The sequence below is a fragment of the Triticum urartu genome, chromosome 2, assembly GCF_003073215.2.
Source record: "Triticum urartu cultivar G1812 chromosome 2, Tu2.1, whole genome shotgun sequence".
Taxonomy (NCBI): Eukaryota; Viridiplantae; Streptophyta; class Magnoliopsida; order Poales; family Poaceae; genus Triticum; species Triticum urartu.
The window spans coordinates 425,289,969-425,310,410 of NC_053023.1; positions in this window are offsets into that span (position 1 = coordinate 425,289,969).

Below are 20,442 nucleotides of genomic sequence, written 5' to 3' on the forward strand. Positions count from 1 at the left end.
ACAAGGCAATACGTTGTGCTAGCTGTGACCTAACGCAGTGCTACGCCTTACAGACGGAGAAGGAAAATATCTGTGGATATTTCCCCGTCATTAGGCAGTTATCGAACAGACGATCCAGAGGAGAAGGTTCCATGTTTGTTGTGTTAGAGACATGCGACAGGTATGCAGGTGGCGTATTCGGGTTTGTATTATTTTTCTAATCATTTTTCATATATAAATTATTTTCATTTGAGTTACGATTTATTTTCTATTAATTTTCAAAGTTTTAAATGATTTTCTGAATTTCTCCAATCTATTTCTTTAATTTAGTAAATAGGCAGAATACTTTTTGTACCCACTAGGAGCTATCCTAGTGGATGACAAGTGGGGTCTAGGGGGCCTACTTAACAAGTCGAAGGGTTGACTGGTCAACTGATGAACAGTGCCAGTGGGGCCTGGTTGTCATTGTCACATATTTTAATTAAATATAGTTAGTAGTAGGGCCCACATGTAATAGAATAGTTAGCAGTAGGGTTAGTCTAATGGGGGGTAGCATCTAATTACAATGGGCTGGCCCACTAGGCAGTGCCACAGCCGACCACTATGTGGTTGTGCCCACGCACCGGCAGCCACAGGGGGCGCCGGCCATGGCCATGGCCACTGCCCAGACAAGTGTCAGAGCTGCCAGGGAAGGGCGTGGGAACATGTGGGGGCTGGAGTGAAGCGCGTGTGCGGCGCAGCTGAGGCGCACGCAAACAGGCAGCGGCTGGCGAGGTGGCGAAGGTGGACGAGGTAGCGAGCGATGGCGGGGAGCACCTCGGGTGTGATCGGTAGAGGCGGCGGCGGCCAAGCGCAGGCGCGTGCAGTGGCACCGATGAGTGCGAGCTACACACAGGGAGGGTGATATAGGGATGGAACCCTAATCGGCCGATCTTTCACGAAAGCAGCGGATCCCGCGAAGAACACAGAGAACATGAGGAGCGAAACGAGGGAAAACACGGGGGAAACACAAGAGAAACACTAAACCAACAAGAAATAGTCACACATGTGCTAGATCCTCGAGTACATAAGAAATCACACGATCCACGGACAACTAAGGATGATACAAAGGTAGCTGGTCTTCTCCGTGAGGAGGTCTTGAAGTTCTTTTGTGCAAGGAGGTCTTGAATCCAAAGGGATCTTCTCCGAAGAGGGGCCGCGGTCTCTCTCGTGGAGTTGATCCGATGTGGATGAGCAATGCTCTATCTCTAAATATGATACCAATGCTAACCCTAGAAAGTAGGACGAGGAGGAGTATATATAGTCTAGGGGTGGAAGGGGTACACAGGCCTCCGCCCTTCACTGTGCGCAGACAGGGGAGGCTGGACGTCCGGGTGTCAGGCCGGATGTCCGGGCTTTCACGCGAGGCCGGATGTCCAGGCTGGAGCGGCTGGCTTCGTTGCTCTCGGGTTCGGAGGGGTCCGGATTTCCGGGCTGGAGGCCGGATATTCGGGAGCTCGGGAAGGGCCGGATGTTCGGGCTGTCGGGGCTGGATGTCCAGGGTCTGTAGATGCTTGGCGGCTGTGCAGCTTGATGATGGACGACGCTCCAGGGGCCGGGCGTCCGGGGTCGTGACCGGATGTCTGGGTCCTGGGAGGTGTTCCTGACTCCTTCTGTGGGTTCTCTTCATCCATGGACTTGGGGACTTGTTCACCTTCACATGCATCTTCGGAAGGGTCCTCTTGGTACCTAATCATGCACAACGTCTCGGACTTAGGTAGTAGCCATGTCTCGAGAAGATCATATGTATTATCACTAAGGAGAGAAGTCACCTCGGTCTCGAGAGCTCTAGCTCTAGCTCAACTCAGGGGTCCTCTTGGCACTTCCTGAGACGATGGTAGGTCCATGGGGATGACTGTAGGATGCTCCGCATCATCTCCCCTCCCTTGGGGAAGATCCGACCTCGGATTGAGATCCTCATCACCATGGTAGGGCGAGAGATCCTTGATGTTGAAGATGTCACTCACGGAGTACTTGTTGCGCGGGAGGTCGATCTTGTAGGCGTGGTTGTTGTAGCGTTCAAGCACCTTGAAGGGTCCATCCGCTCATGGGCGAAATTTGGACTTGCGTTCATGGGGGAAGCGGTCCTTGCGAAGGTGTAGCCACACAAGATCTCCAATGTTGAATACCATGGGGTGCTTCTTGATGTTGCGCTTAGTCGCAAGTCATTGTACTTGGCGCTCGATGGTTTGCCTTGTATCTTCATGCACCTTCTTGAGATGATTCACGCGTGCACTTGCGTCCATATTGATGCGCTCTTGTAGTGGTAGAGGGAGAATGTCCAATGGGGACAAAGGTTTGAATCCGTAGACGACCTCGAAGGGGGACTTGTCGGTTGTTGAGTGTCTTGCGCGGTTGTAGGCGAACTCGGCGATAGGTAGACACTCCTCCCACTCCTTGATGTTCTTGTTGATGAGTACTCTAAGTAGAGCAGAGAGTGTGCAGCTGGTCACCTCTGTTTGGCCGTCAGTTTGAGGATGGTAAGCCGTGGAGAAGAGTAGCTTGATTCCGAGCTTGGCGCATAGGGTCTTCCAAAAGTAGCTTAGGAACTTGACGTCGCGGTTTGAGACAATCATTTTTTTGCACTCCATGAAGATGCAATATTTCCCTACAAAAGAGATTGGCAACATGTGAAGCATCGTCTATCTTGTTGCAAGGAATGAAATGTGCCATCTTGGAGAAACGGTCCACAACGAGAAATACTGGATCCTTTCCATTTCGAGTCCTAGGCAATCCAAGTAAAAAATCCATGCTAATGTCTTCCCATGGTTGATATGGAATTGGTAGAGGCATGTAAAGGCCATGGGATTGAGCTTTAGACTTAGCTTTGCAACATGTAGAGCATCGGTTAGTGAAGCGGTTGACGTCACGAAACATCTTGGGCCAAAATTAGTTCTTGGAGAGCGTGTTAAATGTCTTGTTGCGTCCAAAATGTCCCATTAAGCCTCCTCCATGAGATTCCTGCAAAAGCAACAAATGAAGAGAAGACACGGGGATGCAAAGCTTGTTAGCTCTCATAAGATATCCATCTTTGATGCAATAGCGTTCCCAAGATGTATGCGTCAAACATTTGGGATAAGGAGTAGCAAATGTACGATCATGCTCATATATAGAAGTGTTTTATGTTCTCAAAGCCAATGACATCCATTTCAAGTTGAGTAACAAGCATGCATAAGCGGGAAAGGGCATCCACCACAATATTTTCCTTACCTTTAATGTACTTGATGACATAAGGAAAAGACTCAATAAATTCACTCCATTTAGCATGACGCTTGTTCAACTTGGTTTGGCCCTTAAGGTACTTGAGCGTTTCATGATCGGTATGAATGATGAATTCATGAGGGCGAAGATAGTGTTCCCATTCATGTAAAACTCGCACTAAAAGATATAGCTCTTTGTCATAGATGGGGTAATTGAGTTGCGCTCCGAAGAGTTTCTACTAAAGTAACCTATGGGGGGCTTCTCTTGCATTAACACACCTCCTATGCCATTACCGCTTGCATCGCAATGAATCTCAAAGGGTTTGTCAAAGTTTGGTAATGCAAGCACGGGAGCATGAGTACGCAAATTCTTAAGCTCATTGAAAGCGGTATCTTGGGATGGTCCCCAAACAAAAGGTGCATTCTTCTTGCTCAAAGCATGCAAAGGCGAAGCAATGGTGCTAAAATCTTTCACAAAGCGATGATAGAAACCCGCAAGGCCAAGAAAGCTACGCACTTGTTGCAAGTTGGTTGGTTGGGGCCAAGTCTTAATAGCATTGATCTTGTACTCATCTACATGAACACCCTTAGAGGAAACAACAAAGCCCAAGAAAACGAGCTTATCCACGCCGAAGAGGCACTTTTCCATGTTAGCAAAGAGATGCTCGTCTCAAAGGGTTTGCAAAACGGTTCGAACATGGGTGACATGATCTTTAAGAGATTTGCTATAAACAAGGATATCATCGAACTTGACCACAACAAACACACCAATGTAAGGGCGAAAGACATGATTCAGGAGGTAGGGGGTCTCCGGACAGCAGGACTATATCCTTTGGCCGGACTGTTGGACTATGAAGATACGAGATTGAAGGCTTCGTCCTGTGTCCGGATGGGACTCTACTTGGCGTGGAAGGCAAGCTAGGAAATATGGATATGTATGTCTCCTCCTTTGTAACTGACCTTGTGTAACCCTAGCCCCCTCTGGTGTCTATATAAACCCGAGGGTTTTAGTCCGTAGGAGAACAGACAATCATACCATAGGCTAGCTTCTAGGGTTTAGCCTCTCCGATCTCGTGGTAGATCAACTCTTGTAATACCCATATTATCAAGTATAATCAAGCAGGACATAGGGTTTTACCTCCATCAAGAGGGCCCGAACCTGGGTAAAACATCGTGTCCCCTGCTTCCTGTTACCATCCGCCTTAGACGCACAGTTCGGGACCCCCTACCCAAGATCCGCCGGTTTTGACACCGACATTGGTGCTTTCATTGAGAGTTCCTCTCTGTCATCGTCATTAGGCCTAATGGCTCCTTCAATCATCGATAGTGATGCAGTCCAGGGTGAGATCTTTCTCCCCGGACAGATCTTTGTGATCGACGTCTTTGCACTGCGGGCCAACTCGCTTGGCCATATGGAGAAGATCAAGAGTTATGCCGCTGGCCACCAGGTCAGGTTTGGAAGCCTAAACTACACGGCCGATATCCGCGGAGACTTGATCTTCGACGGATTCGAGCCCCTGCCTAGTGCACCACACGGTCACGATGAGCATGATTTAGCTCTGCCATTGGACAGTGTTCAGGAGATCGCGCCGGCAACTGCCCCGACCCTCAATTCAGAGCCAGTTGCGCCATCCATGGACGGGTGGATAGACCCCGCCACGGAGGCCGCACCATCAGCGATCGAGCCAAGTATCGACCTTACCCTTCACGGGAGCCATGACGCCGAACTACCGGATTCTTCCCTGGCCACGGACTCCGAACCGCTTGCGACCGTGCCTATCGAATCCGACTGGGCGCCGATCATGGAGTTTACCTCCGCGGATATTTTTCAGCACTCGCCCTTCGGCGACATACTGAACTCATTAAGGTCTCTCTCCTTGTCAGGAGAGTCCTGGGCGAACTATGCCCGGCAGGATTGGGATGCGGATGACGAAGAAATTCGCTGCCCACCCACCACCTACTTACTAGCCACTGTCGATGATTTGACCGACATGCTCGACTTCGACTCCGAAGACATCGACGGTATGGACGACGATCCAGGAGATGAACAGGAACCACTGCCCACGGGGCACTGGACGCCCACTTCATCATATGATGTATACATGGTGGACACACCCAAAGAAAACAACGACGAGGAACAGAAGGACGCAGCGAAGGGTTGTTCCCTCGAGAAGCAGTCAAAGCGGTGGCGTAAGCGCCGCTCCAAATCCCACCTCAGTAGAAACAGTGGTCATATAGACCCAGCGATAGAGCAGGGTGAACCATCGCCCGACCAGGGCAACACGGAGAATCAAACCGAACAACCCGACCCAGTCGAAGATAACAGTCCGGACGACATCACACCGGACAGGCACCCGGAGCAACAGAATGCCCATCAAAGGCTGGTTGCCACTGCGAGGAGTCTGAAAAAGCAAAAGCAAAGGCTTAGGGCTGCACAAGACACACTCAGGATAAGATGGAGTGAAGTACTCAACACTGCAGCGAAGTACGGCAGTAATCGCCACACCAAGAGCTACCCGAAGCAAAAGCTGCTACCTGAATTTGATGAGGAGGCCTTAGATCCCCCGCAATCAAAAAACAAAATGGCCATCCAGTCAGATAGACGACCTCGTGGCCAACATAGAACGGCAAACGACGCTGCACATAAGCCAGTACGCGATCCGCGTGAGGACTCGCATCAAAAGTACGACGCAACCAGGTCCATCTACGGGCCACGCAAGCATGCTCCAGCATGCAATGCAACACAACAAACATCCCAATACCTTGGTACACCCAAATATAGGGGTGCCGCACACCCCCTATGTTTCACCGATGAGGTGCTGGACCATGAATTTCCAGAGGGATTCAAACCCGTAAACATAGAGGCGTACGATGGAACGACAGACCCTGGGGTCTGGATTGAGGACTACATCCTCCATATCCATATGGCTCGAGGAGACGATCTCCACGCCATCAAGTACTTACCCCTCAAGCTCAAAGGGCCAGCTCGGCACTGGCTTAAAAGCCTCCCCGAAAACTCCATTGGAAGCTAGGAAGAGCTCGAAGACGCCTTTCGGGCAAATTTTCAAGGGACATATGTCCGACCACCGGATGCAGACGATTTAAGTCATATAACTCAACAGCCTGGAGAGTCAGCCCGAAAGCTTTGGAACAAGTTCCTCACTAAAAAGAACCAAATAGTCGACTGTCCAGACGCCGAAGCCTTAGCAGCTTTCAAGCACAGTGTTTGAGACGAATGGCTTTCCAGACACCTCGGCCAAGAAAAGCCGAGAACAATGGCAGCATTAACAAGCCTCATGACCCGCTTTTGCGCGAGCGAGGACAACTTGTTAGCCCGATGCGGCACCAGCGACCCAAGTACATCCAAAGTCAGGGATGGAAACGGGAAATCACGACGCAACAAAAACAAGCGCCGAAATAAAGAAGACAGCCCGAAGAGCACAACGGTTAACACCGGATTTAAAAGCTCTCGGCCTGGTCAGCAAAAGCTGCCCCCCAAAGGCAACAGAGACGAACTATCCAGCCTAAACAAGATTCTGGACCAAATATATCAGATCCATAGCACCCCCGATAAACCTGCAAATCATACCCATAGAGAATGTTGGGTCTTCAAGCAGTCCGGCAAGCTCAACGCCGAACACAAGGGTCAGGATACACCAAGCAAAGACGAGGACGAGCCTCGCAAGCAAAGAACTAGGGAACAAAAGAAATTCCCACCAAAAGTTAAAACAGTAAACGTGTTACACGTAACAAAGGGGAGAAACAAAGCGGCACTCCTAGAGACACATGTCCCAGGGCCTATCACAGCGGAGTTCTGCCACTGGTCGTCCCAACCGGTCACCTTCAACTATCGAGATTACTCGGCAAGTATCCGGCATGCAGGATGGGTTGCCTTGGTATTAGACCCAATAATTGACGGATACCACTTCACACGAGTCCAGATGGACGGTGGCAGCAGTTTAAACCTGATATATCAGGACACAGACCGCAAAATGGGGATAGACCCAACAAAAATTAGCCGTAGAAATACTACCTTTAAAGGAGTAATGCCAGGCCTAGAGGCCCATTGCACAGGCTCCCTGCTACTAGAGGTTATATTCGGCTTTCCCGATAACTTCCATAGCGAAAATTTAACATTCCACATCGCTCTGTTCCAATGTGGCTTTCAAGCACTACTCGGACGCGAAGCTTTCGCTCGCTTTAATGCAATACCGCATTACGCTTCCCTCATTCTTAAGATGCCCGATCCACGTGGCATCATTACAGTAAATGGAATTATTGAGTGCTCCTTCTGCGTGGAAGACTGTGCGGCTGCCTTGGCAGCCGCACACTAAACGGCCTCACCAACTAAAGCATCTGACAGGTCGTTAAGACCACGGACACGGTTGGACGAGTCCGACACTGCTATATGTAATTGATACAGGTTTGATGGCAATACCCCTATTACAATACAAGGGGCTCAACACACGCGCACAAGTGACAATCAGGCTCAACTTTACTCATATTGTTTATTTAGTATAAGTTACCTTTTGCACGGCAACTTTTCAATTAAGTTCCTCTCTTTTTCAGATGACCATCATGCTACACCCGTCCAGAATACGGCACAACGGAGACACATGCGCAGACGTGCAGCAGGGACCCGTTCCAAGGATTCTTTTTAGATTAAGACCCTGCGTAAACCTTTTTTACTGTCTCTTGTTGATACACATCCCTCGGATTCTCAGTACAATTGAGAAGGATGCTGACGTATTGGCATGTGGCCACGTCAGAATATTGCACGTACCTGGACACCAGGGGCTTATTACAAAAGGCACTGTTTAGGCCCGGTTTACACCATAAAGACCGAATACCTTAGGGAGTGTTCGGCGTCGCGAGTTTGGCCTTATATGCATCAGCTCCGAATCATGTCTTTGGCCAAATGTTGGGTTTGCCTGGCTACTGTGTTTTGCTTCCTTACATTCCACTCTATCGGCTAAGGCGGCGCCAGGAGAACTACTGCGATTGTGCCCTGGTTCATCCGGACGAGCACCTCGGTAGAGAAAGCCGAAAACTGATTTTCATGATATAGCGTGAGACTGGTCAACCACTCGATGACCTATTGGAATCTTCAGGATTCCTCCGCCTTAACGAAGGGTCGTTTCCCGGCCAGGCATGTACGCACCCCGAATTCGGATGAGTGCGGAGCCACGAGGGGCTATATAGTAGCCCCACTGTCAAACTCCTTTGGCTAAGTGAAAGTGTTAAAGCATTATAGTCCGGTCGCCTTGTTCGCAACGCTATCACCTCCTCAATGGACCAAGACGTTGGATCAAGTGTGAACATGCGTCTTCTGCAAACACCCCCGCATTATTTGCGTGGGGGCTGAAGCCGACGACTGCAATCTTTCAGGTTATATACATATATACATAAACGGCCGCACAGGAGGCATCATAATACTTTCGGGCAAAAGTACAAATACAACCTTGATAAACTTAATAAAACATTGTTTTTACAATGGGAATACATGTCACTCAAACATAATATTCTTCTAGCACCGGGCCTCTATCGAACGAGCGCCTTCAAGAACTTCTTCAAAATAGTGGTCGGCAGCCACTGGCCTATGGCCGATCCCTGCGCTGCAACAGTGATGGCATCCATCTCCGCCCAGTATGTTTTTACATGGGCAAGGGCCATCCATGAGCCTTCTATGCATGCCGACCTCTTCATCGCGTTAATGTGCGGCACCGCACCAAGGAACTGCTGCACCAAACTAAAATAGCTGTTCGGCTTTGGCCTTTCCGGCCACAGATGATCCACAACCGACCTCATGGCGAGTCCGGACAATCTATTCAGCTCGGCCCATTCGGCAAGACGATCAGTCAATGGAAGTGGACGCTCTGGAACGTTAAATTGTGACCAGAATAGCTTGTCCACTTCATGATCTGTTTGATCTCGGAAGTATTCGGCCGCATCGATAGCACTCGCCGCCAAGTCCAGATATGCGTCCGCCGAACTCCACAGCCGGTCCAGAGGGGCATACCGAGGATCTCCAAACTTCCTCCGCAGCATAAAGGGTTTCCCAGCCGCGATATCCCCAGGTTGACGCAGCTCCTCCTTTTTCGCTCTCATCGCAGAGCGGGTGTCTTTGGTCGCCATCATGGCCTTTTCCAGGTCCATCGCCTTCGCTCGGTTTTCTTCTTCAAGAAGCTGGCAACGGTCGGCAGTATCTTTTAACTTTACAGCCATCTTAGCCATTTTCTCTTTGCTCTCGCAATGTGTGGCCTGTTCGGCCCTTAACTCTTTGGCCGCTTGCAAAGCAGTCGCATTGCTACTCCTTGCTTGCTCCTTGGCTCGGGGAAGCTCCGCCCGAAGGGTATCCACGGTGGCTGCTCCATATGTAGTCACAACATATTAAAGATATTGGCATCATGCTGCTCTTATTATGTGACAATCACTAGAAAGGCCACTCACCCTGTGCCTCGTCAAGCCGCTTGTTGACAAGCACGATGTCGGCATCTGCCGCATCCAGCTGCCGCTTTAGTTCGGCATACCCATCAGTCCAGCTAGTCACCGGAGTTTCAACCACCTGCACGTAAAGGTAGTCTAGTTATTACCTGGGACTATGATCCTCTATTTGCCGCCGTTTTCGACGACAACTAGAGTCTTAGGGGCTAGTATCTACACGGGGCACATCTAAAAATGTGCGGTACTTTCAAAAATATACATCATTTCACGTAGCTCAAAACTTGTCAGTAGACTCATAAAGGCTTCATGTAGCCCGCTTTCGGCAGACGAAATCCTTTCAATCACCATACCCATCAATGTGCGGTGCTCTTCTAAGATAACCGCCATCTCCGGCAGATCCCTCCGTACATCCGACCATGCACCAGACGGTGCCGGACTCTTTTGATTGCTCTCTTCGAGAGCCGTATACTGAGGACTTCGGGTGGCTATAGGATTACCTTCTAGCCTTGCCGAATCAGGAGAAGCCCTCCACTACGACACCTCGGGGTCGCCCGCTTCGTAAGGCGGTGTGGCAGGGGGAGGCGTTTCGCTCTCCATCATCTCTAGAAGAAGATCCCCCGAAGACGAGCTCAGCTGAGAAGGGCTAAGATCCAAACTGCAAGATAAATACTTCGGTTATTTTCCTCAGAAGTAAGGTAGGATATATTCACTATTAAATACCTTTTGATTACTTACAGCTTGTTAGAGGTCTGATCCCCGCGCGGACATTGTGCGGCAAGAACCCCCTCTGAGGCAGGACTCTCTGGCGGAGATTTCTTCTCCCGTTTGGAAACCTTGATTTCCGGATCTTCGAAGGTAGTTCTATTCCTTCCTCGGAAAGAGAGAATGTCAAACTCTTCCCCTCGGTTATCCTCCCTCGCGGAGGCGCTCATTCCCTCGGTTGGAATAGGTAGCAATGGAGGCCCGCTTTCGCCCTCTTTATTCCCCCTTCATCTTCCTTTGAGGGCACCGGACAAGGTGCTGGCTTGAGCATCTTTTCCAGCACCGGATTGTCCAAGCCTTCAGGAAGGGGGGGCGAACACCGGATCATCTTCGCCTTTGTTATCCAGTCCTGGTCAAAGAGCGATTCTTCAGAATGATGTCATGATAAATAAAAGGACGGTGTGTTCAGCCATGGGATTACTTACTTGGGCAGCGGTGCGGTTGCTGCTCAGGCCCACGTCCTCGGTAGTGTCCGGACACTCTATTTGGGGTCCGAAGAACGATTTGTACATCTCCTCGTGCGTCATGCCGAGGAAGTTCTGAATAGTGCGTGGTCCTTCTGGGTTGAATTCCCACATGCGGAGGGGCCGACGTTTGCAAGGCTGGACTCGATGAACCAGCATGACTTGCATTACCATAACCAGACTGAAATCTCCCTCGAAGAGATCTCGGATACGGCTCTGCAGTATTGGCACGTCCTTGGCTGGACCCTAGCTCAGTCCCCTGCTGATCCAGGACATTAGTTCTAGTGGAGGGCCCGAGCAAAAGGTGGGGGTAGCTACCCACTTGGCACTTCGAGGAGCTGCGATGTAAAACCACTTCCGTTGCCACAATCCGTACACCTCTGGAAAGGAACCCTTTGGCCATGGAGCATCAGCAATTTTGCTTATTAAAGCACCTCCACACGCTGCGTACTGTCCCTCGACCTTCTTCGGCTTCACATCGAAGGTCTTGAGCCACAAGCCGAAGTGAGGGGTAAGGCGGAGCAAGGCCTCACAAACGACAATAAATGACGAGATGTGAAGAAGGGAGTCCGGGGCCAGATCATGAAAATCCAGCCCGAAATAGAACATAAGACCCCTGACAAAGGGATCCAGAGCAAGGCCTAGTCCTTGGAGGAAGTGGGAGACGAACACAACTCTCTCATTGGGTTCGGAAGTAGGGACGACCTGCCCTCGGGTGGGCAGCCTATGCGAAATTTCGGCGGTCAGATATCTGGCCTCCCTCAACTTCTTGATGTCCTCCTCCGTGACGGAGGAAGACATCCACCAGCCTTGAAGGCTGGATCCGGACATGATTGAAGGTCTGAAGCGCCTGACCTTGGCTTTGGGTGTTAGAACTCGAGGCGGGGGAGGGATTCAATTGAGCACGGGAAGGAAAAAAGTAACATCCTGGTCCCTTTATAAAGAGGGTGAATATCAAGCGTCCTCCTCGTGGCCGTTTGGGACTTGCCTAAAATCTAGGAGTCCTAGGCACGGTTGGGTTACCCACGTCCATATTGATGAGAATCCCGTAATAAGGGGAACAAGATCTCTACTTTGACAAGACGTGTCAAGAAACCGCCTCGCGTTATGTGCGGGGTTGGTTAAAGAAAAAAGGTTCAAATAATTAGCGGTCCATGGCGCGATGTCATGCTGCCAAAACGTGTCAGCAAATTAGATTTGTGGTAATATTATTCTCTCTACGGTGGTATGTGGAACTTATTTTGCAGGGTCGGACACTATCCTTGTATTCAAATTCTTCCATGGTATATTCAGAGGAGGAACCCGCCTTGCAATGCCGAAGACAACACTGCGCGCCGGACTCGTCGTCATTGAAGCCTGGTTCAAGGGCTACTGAGGGGGTCCTGGATTAGGGGGTCTCCGGATAGCAGGACTATATCCTTTGGCCGGACTGTTGGACTATGAAGATACGAGATTGAAGACTTCGTCCCGTGTCCGGATCGGACTCTACTTGGCGTGGAAGGCAAGCTAGGCAATACGGATATTTATGTCTCCTCATTTGTAACCGACCTTGTGTAACCCTAGCCCCCTCCAGTGTCTATATAAACCGGAGGGTTTTAGTCCGTAGGACAATAGACAATCATACCATAGGCTAGCTTCTAGGGTTTAGCCTCTCCGATCTCGTGGTAGATCAACTCTTGTAATACCCATATTATCAAGTATAATCAAGCTGGACGTAGGGTTTTACCTCCATCAAGAGGGCCCAAACCTAGGTAAAACATCGTGTCCCCTGCTTCCTGTTACCATCCGCCTTAGACGCACAGTTCGGGATCCCCTACCCGAGATCCGCCGGTTTTGACACCGACAATTCATAAGGCGCATAAAAAGTACCCGGTGCTTCCGATAGACCCATAGGCATGACTAACCACTCATACAACCCAAACTTGGTTTTGAAAGTGGTTTTCCATTCATCACCCTCTTGTATGCGGATTTGATAGTAACCACTCTTAAGATCAATTTGGAAAATATAGTGGCACCACTAAGTTCATCAAGCATATCATCAAGGCGTGGAATGGGATACCTATAGCGAACGGTGATAGCATTGATAGGTCTACAATTGGAGCACATGCGAAAGCTACCGTCTCGTTTTGGCACAAGAATGACCGGGACGGCACAAGGGCTCAAACTTTCACGCACATGTCCATGGTTTATGAGATGCTTTACTAGCCATTGTATTTCATTGGTTTCTTCGGGGTTGACGCGGTAGGGAGCTTTGTTCGGAAGAGGTGCTCCGGGGATGAGGTCGATGCGGTGCTCGATGCCTCGTAGTGGAGGTAGTCCCAGAGGTAGCTCGTCGGGGAAAACATCTTGATATTCCTGCAAAAGAGAAGATAACACTAAAGGTAGAGTGTGAGAGGTGTTAGCTTGTGTTGTATTGTCCTTGCACAAAAGGACATAGTGTATCACACTAGATGGGTTCTCACACACTCCTCTTATCTCACTTTTGGAAGCAAATAGGACTAAGTTTTTCTTTTCGCTCATCGTGGAGGCGCTCGATTTGGGATTTTGGCGCTCACTCTACTTTTGGTGGCTCGCTCTCTCACTATTCTCTCCATGATGGGTGGCTTTCTTGTCGGCGATCACTTGGCTTGGAGACATGGGACGAAGTACGTATTCCTTTCCCTTCATCTTGAAGATATAGTGGTTCATTCGGCCATTGTGGATGACTCCTCTATCAAATTTCCATGGGCGTCCAAGGATAATGTGGCAAACGGTCATTGGAATGACGTCGCACTCCAAAGTGTCTTCGTAGGCACCAATTTTGAAGGATACTTGTACTCGATGCTCGACTTGGAGAGTGCCGGAGTCGCTAAGCCATTGAACTTTGTAGAGATGTGGGTGCTTCATCTTGGGCAATCGGAGCTTGGAGCAAAGTTCTTCACTTGCGAGGTTATGACAACTCCCTCCATCGATGATGACCTTGACACATCTTCCATTGATGCAGGCCTTGGTATGAAAGATATGGCATCTTTGGTCTTCTTCTTGGTGATGTTGGAGAGTCAAGACCTAGGAGACATCAAGAGCAGGACTTGAATCTTCATTGCAAAAGACTTGTTCTTCTTCATTATTCAGTTGCCGGTGCATGGCGACTTGCTCGAGGGCATCCATTTCTCCTTCGCCCATTGAGTCATAAGTGAGGCCGTCGTTGAGGATCATGGTATGTTTGTTGGTTCACTCATAGGAATTGTGGCCTCGGCCTCCGCATGTGAAGCATTTGAAGGAACTTGTCTTCACGGTCTCATCGGTGGGGGTTGATGATGATGAAGCTCTTGCCTTGAAGTTGCTTGTAGTAGGAGGATGACTTGGAGTTGACGAAGCTTTCTTGGAACTCAACTTGTCGACGTTGCTTGTACAAGGCTTGGTAGACGATGTTGGAGTCATTGAAGCTTGGGTGTTGGAGAAGCCGTCGGACTTGGATGAGAACTTGGCATACTTGAAATCGTCTTGCACTTGACATTCCGCTTTTGTAGCTTGATGCATGAGCTCGATGAGGTTTGAGTATGGTTGGAAGTCGGCGATCTTCTTGATAGGATGGTTTAGTCCATTCAAGAAACGTGCCATAGTTTGCTCATCATCTTCCGTGACATTGGCTCTTATCATGGCAATCTCCATCTCCTTGTAGTACTCTTCAACTCTCTTGGTTCCTTGCTTGAGTAGTTGAAGTTTCTTGGAGAGGTCGCGGTTGTAGTAGTTAGGCACAAAGCGTGCTCGCATGACATCCTTCATTTGCGCCCAAGTAGTGATGGGTGGTTCACTTCTTGCCTCTCGGCGCTCGATAACTTGTTCCCACCAAATGAGGACATAGTCTTGGAACTCAAGGGATGCCATTGCGATGTTCTTCTCTTCTTCCTAGTTGTGCAAATGGAAGATTTTGTCGACCTTCAATGCCCATGAAAGGTACTCTTCGTGATTGTTGCTTCCATTGAACTTGGGCATGGTGAACTTTACCTTGTCTTAGCGTTGCTCTTCATTGTGTTAGGGTCGGGGATGATGACGCACATGTTGTTGATGATTGTCCAACTCGTGTTGCTCTTGGCGAGGAGGGTTGTTAAACTCATGTTGCTCTTGTCGTGGAGGATTCCCATTGTCTTCATGCTCTTGGATGAACTTGATGTCCTTGAGGAGCTTGTGGAAGGTCTTGTCGAGATCGAGGAGGAACTTGACGATGCGCGCGAGCTTGAAATCTTCGTTCATGAGCTTCTTTGCAAAGTGCTTCTTCATGTTCACGAGCTTGTCAGCCTCGGTTGGCTACGGCACGACTTGAATCTTGGAGGGCTTGTTGCGCCTCAAGTGCTTGAGCATCACGTGTCGGCGTTCTGGGAACGGGGGTCTCCAGACTTGCCTGCCTGCGGCCCATGGCGTGGCTTTGCTAGCAGGCCCTCTACGGCCCATCTTCATCAACAAGGCATTCAATACCCTCGCGAGGCGGACGACGCAAGACCTCCTCAGGAGCGGCCTCGCCAGGCAGGCTCGCGAGGGGCGGAGAGTTCAAGGCCAGGCAAACCTCGCGAGGTTCTCATGACATGAGCCATGACGATCGAGACCAGGCGGGCGCCAGCGCCCACAGCGTCCTTGTTTCCTCTTTGGTGCTAAGGGGGCAAGAGCAGGAGCAGAGTACCGAGGCATCAAGCAAAGGTTTCCATATCGGTGCAACAAGACCAAGACCAGAAGGACGGCAAGACGGAGGTCACTATGGAGCCCACGACGGCGTCACCACCAGAGCCTTTTGGAGGCGAAGACCACTTTTTTCAGGATAAGCTGTACTAGTTGTCCCCTTTCAAATTGGTTGTTTTGGCTCCCTTCCCGCTCAATATTTGGGGAGAGGACCAGGGCCTCTATAAATAGGACTAGCCACCACCGTAGAGGGGGATCCGGTCTTGGACCGAGAGAGATAGGATCTTGGATCGGATCCACCCCACCAAGGCCACACACAAGTTCGCCAAGCACAAGAACACCTCAACCTCAGGAGGCTGTTCTTCCCCTTGTACTGTTCATCCTCAGCCCAAGAGGCAATCCACCACCACCACACTAGAGTAGGGTATTACACCACAAAGGTGGCCCGAACCAGTATAAATCTTGTGTCCCTTGTGTTGTGATATCGTCAAGTTAGTTCGTAAGATCTTAGCCGAGTTAGGACGCAGACCCGTAGGGGGGAAATCTTCGCGCGCACCCTAGTGTTCGAACCTTTAAGGTTTTGCCGGAACCCGTGATCCGACATTTGGCGTGCCAGGTAGGGGTGCGCCGAAGCTTCCCTTCCGTCGCTCCATGTCATGCTGCTTCATCGTCTCCATGGAGGACGCACGCCGCGCCCGCGCCGAGCGTCGGGCTTCCCTCGCCACCCGCATTGCTCAGACGGCCCCTGTCGGCGGGCCACCTCGTCGCTCTTCGTCGCCTGCCGCCACTGGCCCGGCGGGGAATGAGCATCAAGCACCCTCGCTGCACCCTTCGGTGCGACAGGATGGCCGCACCGCCACTCCGTCACTGACTCTTGCTGGTTCGTCGTCTCACGCTCATCACGTTCCCATGGACGCACGGGCCGCGCTCCTCATGGCGCATGAGCTCCTGCGCTACCACCCAGTCAACGACCTCTACGAGGACTGGCTTGACCGCATCGCCGAGCTTGTCCGTGCCGCAGGGGCTCCCCTGCGATGTCCCACTCTGTGCCTCGCCCTCTGCCTGCCACGAGTGACGCAGCTCACGAAGCACCTCCACCACCTCTGCACCAAGACGGCGCCCTAGCGCCAAGGCACGTGGCTCCACGACGCGACCCACCGCGTCCGGCGCCCGCGCGTGAAGAAAGAAGCTGTCAAGAAGTCCCTTGACCGCAAGTGAACGCTCCGCCGCTCCTCGCACCACCACGCCAGGATCATTTGCTGTGGCAAGGCCCCGCTCTGCTTGCCATAGCGACGCACGAGCGCCAAAACCAAGTTCCACCTCCAAGGCGGGCCTCGGTGACCACGGCCGGCTTCCGTGCCTTCACCCCCGAGCTACGTAGCGTTGCCTGGCCGGGAAAATTCAAGCCAGATCTGCCTCCTCGCTACGACGGCACCCCTGACCCCGCAGAGTTCCTGCATCTCTATGAGTTGAGCATCGAGGAGGCCAACGGCGACGAGAAAATCATGGCGAACTGGTTTCCCATGGCCCTCAAGGATGGCCCCCGCTCCTGGCTCCTGAACCTCCCTCCGGGCTCGATTTCCTCCTGGGACGAGATGCGCAACCACTTCATCGCCAACTTTCATGGCACTCGTGACCGCCCCCGCTCTCGGGTGACCTGCGCTGCATGAATAAACAACCAGGAGAGACCCTGTAGAAGTACATCCAGCGCTTCAACAACGCGTGAATCAAGATCCCGAAGGTGATCGACGAGGCCATCATCTCAGCGTTCTCCAATGGCGTCCGCGACGTCAAGATGAAGGAGGAGCTCGCAATCCATGAGGAGCTGTGCACGACCTTGGAGCTATTCAACATAGCGACCAAGTGCGCCAGAGCTGAGGAGGGGCGCCTCTCCCTCCTCGAGCTCCCTGCTGCGGACCCAGAGGAGAAGAAGACCAAGGCCAAGGACGTGAAGTGCATGGGAGCAGCCATGCTCGCGACGGAATCGGACACCAAGCGCGGCAGAGACCAGCCCGAGTCATCCAAGAGCAGTCGACCGTTCTGCACCTTCCATAACCTGCATACCCATAACACCAGCTACTGTCAAGAGGGCAGAGCCATTCGGGAAGGACGCTTCGGTCGGCGCCCCAAGCGCAGTGACTGGGGCTACGGCCGAGGAGGAGGACATGGTGGCGGACGCTGGGACGGTTGTGGCCCGCTCCAGGAGTGGTGCGACTGGCCTCGTGAGGACCGCTGGCAGGGTCAACCTCGCGAGGGCGCCTGGAGGGACTAGCCTCGTGAGGATCGTCCTCAAGGTAACGCTGGCCTTCGTCCACTACCGCCACCACCTAGAAGGAATGACGACCACCATCAAGACGAGGGGGCTGGGGGGTTCTAGGAGTTGTGCGCTATCGCCTGCATCTTGGGCGGAGCTCAAGCCCCAGCCTCACAGCGTATCTTCAAACAGCTTGCTCGCGAAGTGAATGCAGTTCTCCCCAGGCTCGAGGCCACACGCCCGCTCAGATGGTCCAGGTGCCCCATCACGTTCAGTTCAGCAGATCAGCTCAAGTGCGCAGCTACTGCAGGCGTGCTACCTCTTGAGCACTGCGTTGGATTTCCTTGAAGAGGAAAGGATGATGCAGCAAAGTAGCGTAAGTATTTCCCTCAGTTATTGAGAACCAAGGTATCAATCCAGTAGGAGGCTACACGCGAGTCCCTCGTACCTGCACAAAACAAATAACTCCTTGCAACCAACGCAATGAGGGGTTGTCAATCCCTTCACGGTCACTTACGAGAGTGAGATCTGATAGATATGATAAGATAATATTTTTGGTATTTTTGTGATAAAGATGCAAAGTAAAATAAAAGCAAAGTAAAAAGCAAAGGAAATAACTAAGTATTGGAAGATTGATATGATGAAGATAGACCCGGGGGCCATAGGTTACACTAGTGGCTTCTCTCAAGAGCATAAGTATTTTATGGTGGGTGAACGAATTACTGTTGAGAAATTGACAGAATTGAGCATAGTTATGAGAATATCTAGGTATGATCATGTATATAGGCATCACGTCCGAGACGAGCAGACCGACTCCTGCCTGCATCTAGTACTATTACTCCACTCATCGACCGCTATCCAGCATGCATCTAGAGTATTAAGTTCATGAAAATAGAGTAACGCCTTAAGCAAGATGACATGATGTAGAGGGATAAATTCATGCAATATGATAAAAACCCCATCTTGTTATCCTCGATGGAAACAATACAATATGTGCCTTGCTGCCCCTACTGTCACTGGGAAAGGACACCGCAAGATTGAACCCAAAGCTAAGCACTTCTCCCATTGCAAGAAAGATCAATCTAGTAGGCCAAACCAAACTGATAATTCGAAGAGACTTGCAAATATAACCAATCATACATAAAAGAATTCAGAGAAGATTCAAATATTGTTCATAGATAATCTTGATCATAAACCCACAATTCATTGGTCTCAACAAACAAACCGCAAAAACAAGATTACATCGAATAGATCTCCACAAGAGAGGGGGAGAACATTGTATTGAGATCCAAAAAGAGAGAAGAAGCCATCTAGCTAATAACTATGGACCCGAAGGTCTGAGGTAAACTACTCACACTTCATCGGAGAGGATATGGTGTTGATGTAGAAGCCCTCCATGATGGATGCCCCCTCCGGCAGTGCTCCGAAACAGGTCCCAAGATGGGATCTTGTGGATACAGAAAGTTGCGGCGGTGGAATTAGGGTTTTGGCTCCGTATCTAATCGTTTGGGGGTACGTTGGTATATATAGGAGGAAGGAGTACGTCGGTGGAGCAACAGGGGGCCCACGAGGGTGGAGGGCGCACCTGGTGGGGTAGGCGCGCTCCCCTACCTCGTGGCCTCCTGCTTTATTTCTTAACGTATGGTCCAAGTCTCCTGGATCATGTTCGGTGAGAAAATCACGTTCCCGAAGGTTTCATTCCATTTGGACTCTGTTTGATATTCCTTTTCTCTGAAACCCTAAAATAGGCAAAAAAAAACAGCAATTCTGGGCTGGGCCTCCGGTTAATAGGTTAGTCCCAAAAATAATATAAAAGTGGATAATAAAGCCCAATAATGTCCAAAACAGTACATAATATAGCATGGAGCAATCAAAAATTATAGATACGTTGGAGACGTATCAAGCATCCCCAAGCTTAATTCCTGCTCGTCCTGGAGTAGGTAAATGATAAAAAGATAATTTTTGATGTGGAGTGATACTTGGCATAATTTTAATGTAATTCTTCTTAATTGTGGTATGAATATTCAGATTCAAAAGATTCAAGATAAAAGTTCATATTGACATAAAAAATAATAATACTTCAAGCATACTAACTAAGCAATTATGTCTTCTCTAAATAACATGGCCAAAGAAAGTTCATCCCTACAAAATCATATAGTTTAGTCATGCTCCATTTTCGTCACACAAGAATGCTCTCATCATGCACAACCCCGATGACAAGCCAAGCAATTGTTTCATACTTTAGTAATCTCAAACCTATAAACTTTCACGCAATATATGAGCGCGAGCCATGGACATAACACTATGGGTGGAATATAATATGATGGGGGTTATGTGGACAAGACAAAAAGGAGAAAGTCTCACTTCAATGAGGCTAATCAATGGGCTATGGAGATGCCCATCGTTTGATGTTAATGCAAGGAGTAGGGATTTCCATGCAACGGATGCACTAGAGCTATAAATGTATGAAAGCTCAACCTAAGAAACTAAGTGGGTGTGCATCCAACTTGCTTGCTCATGAAGACCTAGGGCACTTGAGGAGGCCCATTGTTGGAATATACAAATCAAGTTCTATAATAAAAATTTCCCACTAGTATATGAAGATTATGGTGCTACTTTGAAGCACAAGTGTGGCAAAGGATAGTAG